Genomic DNA, 4,795 nt, shown 5'->3' with positions numbered 1-4,795 from the left:
CAACAACAACAACAATCACATGTGCTAACACTATTCAATTCCACAAACTAAAAATGGATTTTAAAATGTCAGTTGCAGGAGAATATATACTGCACAATTTGATAGAGATCAAGTGTAGAAGCAGATGCAGCTAAAGCATGTGTTATTTATGATTAGATACATATCTAGTAGACTATTGAGAAATTTGAGGGAATAATAAATACAAAATTCATCTGAAAAAGCAATCTACAGAAGCACCAAGAAATGCACTGAAGAAGGAGCTTACCATACTTCCGAGTCATCAATAGACATGTGGATGTTCATTTTTATTACTCTGTATGCCTTACAAGTTTGTACAAAATGCAATCAAGTATTTTATTGTAAAAATTTTATTTGTATTTACCTCAAGGCATTAGCAGTTTCATTAAAGTAATGGTCTATGTTCTGATACTAGAAATGCAACCTTTAAAAAATTTCATATCAATAAGTACAAACTCACCCACTTTATGGTTACAGAGCTTTATTTGCCATGTATAATGGGCTTTCCTAATGTATGTTGTTGTTAGATGCTGTCGAGTCAAGTATGACTCGTAGTGAGCCTATGAAAAACAGATCTGAACCCTGTCTTATCCTTGATCAACCTCACAATCTCTGACACTCAAGCCCATTGCTGTAACTGTGTCAATCAAGCTGGTTGAGGGTTTTCCTCTCCTTCACCACCCATCCGCCTTTCCAAGAATTGCGTCCTTGCACAAGTAATAGCTTTTCCTAGCAATATGCCCAAAGTATGTGACATGACTCCTCATTGTCTTTGCCTGCAAGGAGCATTCTGGAGACAAGATTCGCAAGATATACCTGTCTGTTCTTTTGGCAATCCATGGGATATTCAGTACTCTTTAAAGAAATCAATTTGTCTTCCAATATCCCTATTCTTTGTCCACCTCTCAGCAGCATAGCAAATGATTTGAAAAGACCATGCCCTGGTTCAAGTGCACCTTAGTCCTCAAAATAACAGCATTGCGCCTCATTACTTTGGATAGGCCCCTGATTGCAGACTTTCTCAATTAAATATGTCTCCTGATCTTTTTACTGCTGATACCAAGGGTGGTGATTGGCTATCCCAGGAAGATGAAGTCATTTAGCTTCAAATCCTCCCGTCTATGTTTTCTTTGTCTAACATGATGTTAACTATTGACCTGGTGGTAAAAATTATGTTTTCTTGACATTGAGATACAATAAATATTGAAAACTGTATTCTTTCATCTTCTGCAGCAAATGTTTCAAGTTCTCCTCACTTTCAGCAAGCACGATTGTATATTTTGCATACCAAAGGTTATTGGTGAGTCTTTCTTATATTCTGATACCACATTCCTCTTCACAGAGATCATCAGCCTCTTGACTCACCTTTCTTAAGTCTAAACCATTAAGCAGTCTCTTGTTCTAGTCACGAAAAAGCTTCTTGGTGTAGGTATAGGCTTCACATGAGCAAAATTAAGTGTCCTGGGACACTGTCTTCTCAGTATAAGCCATAATATGTTATGATCATAGTCAAATGTGTTTACATAGTCAATAAAACACAAATAGATTTTTTCTGGTATTTTTTGTTATCAGCAGGATTCATCTAACATCCGCAGGATAACCCTAGTGCTACCCTGGCCTCTTTTACATCCATCTTGAATTTCTGGCAGTTCTCTGTACTGTTCTAGCTTTTTTGAATGATGTTCAGCAGTATTTTATTTATATGTGATATTAATGATACTGTCTGATAATTTCCATATTCTATTAATCACTTTTTGTGGACATGAAAACAAATACGGATTTCTTCTAGTTAGTGGGCCAGGCAACTCTCCTCCTGGCATAGACTGATGAGCATGCTAAGGGCTACATCTGCCGTTTGAAACATGTCAACTGGTACCTCATTGATTTCTTAGCCCTTATTTTTTGTCAATGCCTTCATTGTAGCTTAAATGCCTTGCTTCATTATCATTGGCTCTACATCATATGGTACTTTGTGACATATTACAGTGTTAGCTAATTCTTTTTCATACAGTGACTATCTGTATTCCCTCCATCATCATTTCTTTTTTTACTTAGTATTGTTTTTCTGCAAGAAAAGACTAAAAATCTTTTCAATGATTTAATAGCTGCAAGTGTAAATTGAAGACAATTGGAAAGAATTCGTTGTGAACAAGAGTTGGTATGTTACTTATTTAAATGAAAGAAAACTTAAATAGCATTATAGCTAGGCTTTAGAGATGGTAGCATGAACTCAAAGATGACGACATTCTGTTCAAAGATGACATCCAGCTGTAATACCTGAAATGCATGTGGCTAACCACAGTCCTTTCTATAATTCACTCTTATGCATCAGGCTCCTGAAAGGTTCACATTACTTCTTCCAATTTCTCGTTAAGTGTTACAAACCATAATTTAAACACATAATTTTGTGCAGGTAACCATGATGAATTAGCAAACTATAAAAGTACTAGTCTATTTCTGTATTAGAGATCTCTAATATTATATCCCCTAGACAGTTGCATTGCTGACTCAAAGCATGCCTCCAACTTCTTTTGATGCTTTCTGAATTACGTAAGATTGTGCTCATAACATCTCTAATTATTGAAACTTGTGGCCTCTTTTTAAAGCTCTCTCAGCTTGAGAAATATTGAGTAAGTTCTTTCTTTTTTGTTTTCCAGCTCTAGGTTTCTGTATTTGCCATTATAGTAATTAGCTTTGTCTTCTCAAGCCGCACTTTGAAATCTTTTCTTCAGATATTTTACTTCAGTATCTCTTCCTTTGTTCTGGCTTCTCCACGCAAATACCTTTTATGTGTTTCTAGGGTCGCTATGAGTCGCAAACGACTCGATGGCACATAACAACAAACAACAATAACTTCTTACATTTATTTTTACCAGAAATACATTTATATGTATCCTTACACATAAATTACCTAAAATTTACATTCACTATATAATAGGTATATATATTTGTTATTTTTATTTGCTATAAAGTCAACTGCAACTTATTGAGACCCTGTGAAAAACTGATCTTAAGTCTGTTGTGTCTTGTTTCATCCTCACCGCCTAGGACATACTTGAGCCCTTTGTAACAGTCACTGTGTAAATCCATTTTGGTGAGAGTCTTACCATCTTAGTCTGACCTTCCACCTATCCAAGCATGACGTGTTTTTCCAAAGGCCGGTCCCTGCTAATGTTGTTGTTGTTGTTGTTGTTGCTGTCATGTGTCGTCGAGTCATTTGCAACTCATAGTGACCCTATCTATGCAGTACCTCTGAACCCCTGACCTATCCTGAGTCAATCTCATCATATCCAATACATCTACATCCATTACCCCAGTCACTGTGTCAATCTATCTCTTTCAAGGTCTTCCCCTCCTACCCCATCCTTCCACCCTCCCAAGCATCATGTCATTCTCCAAAGACTAGCCCCTTCTGATAATATGCCCAAAGTATGTGAGACAGAGCTTCAAAATTCTTGCTTTGAAGAAGCAGCTTGTTTTCATCTTCTCTAGGACATACCTGTTTCTTCTCTTGGAAATTCCTAAGTATGTTCAATACTCTTCTCCAGCACCACAAATCAAAGACATTGATTCTTTTTCTATCATCTTTAGTCACTGTCCAACTATATCATGCATATCAAGTAGTTGCACCTTCGTCCTTAGATTAACATTGTTGCTCTTCAGCACTCTACTCTGGAGAGGTACCTGACAGCAGATTTTCCCAGTGCCATTCATCTTTTTATTTCCTGACTACTTGGGCTAAAAGTTTTGATGCTGGAACCAAGCATGCTAAAATTGTTAGCAATCTCAATCTCTTCTCTATCATGATGCTTCCAATTGGCCCAGTGCTGATAATCTTTTCTTTCTTTCTTGATAGTGAGGTTCAATCTATACTGAACCTTAATGTATCCAATATATATGAGACAAAGCTTCACTAACTTCATGACTAAGATACAAGTATATGACTATTAGAATATATAATGCATAAACTAAACATATAAAGTGCATTTAAATATATATAATATCATATGTATATCTAAAGGATATATGACTATAAAATATTGAAAATAAGGTATGCGTATATTGTAAATTAAACTTACTCATCACAAATAAGAACATTTAATACTACTTTTGTTGGAAGAATCTTTACTGTCAGATTACTGTAATTCTCATATGCTGAGAAAAACATTATAATACACCTTTCTAACAAACCACAAATGTATTTTATCAAGAACATGGTTGTTGTTGTTTATGTGCCGTTGAGTCGCTTGCGACTCATAGCGACTCTATGTACAACAGCCCTAAACCCCGCTCTATCCTGTGCCAATCGCATTGCCTCTGACACATCCATCTCGATTACCCCAGTCACTGAATCAATCCACCTCCTCCTGCGCTGTCCCTTTACTCTACCCAGCATGATGTCCCTCTCCAAAGACCTGTCTCTCCTTGCAACATGTCCAAAGTATGTCAGACAAAGCCCCAGAATCCTTGCCTCCAAGAAGTAGCCTGGTTTAACCCTCTCTAGGATGAATCTGCTTGTTTTCTTGGCAGTCCACGGTACATTCAATGCCCTTCTCGAGCACCACAGCTCAAAGGCATCAATTCTGCTTCTATCCTCCCTAGTCATTGTCCAACTCTCTGATGCATAACAAGTGATTGCAAAGACCATGGCCTGCATCGGGCACACCCTCATCTCCATAGTCTTAAAGTAAAGAAAAGGGATTATTTTGTCCATTTAACTACAATCAAGAGGATAGTGTTTATAATCAATATTGATAATTAAAAGTATTAGAAATGT

Source organism: Elephantulus edwardii, unplaced genomic scaffold, assembly GCF_000299155.1.
Source record: "Elephantulus edwardii isolate Elephantulus edwardi_28Jun2011 unplaced genomic scaffold, EleEdw1.0 scaffold00023, whole genome shotgun sequence".
In the NCBI taxonomy this organism is placed as follows: domain Eukaryota; kingdom Metazoa; phylum Chordata; class Mammalia; order Macroscelidea; family Macroscelididae; genus Elephantulus; species Elephantulus edwardii.
The sequence above is the reverse complement of the archived record's forward strand: the minus strand, read 5'-3'. Positions refer to the sequence as shown.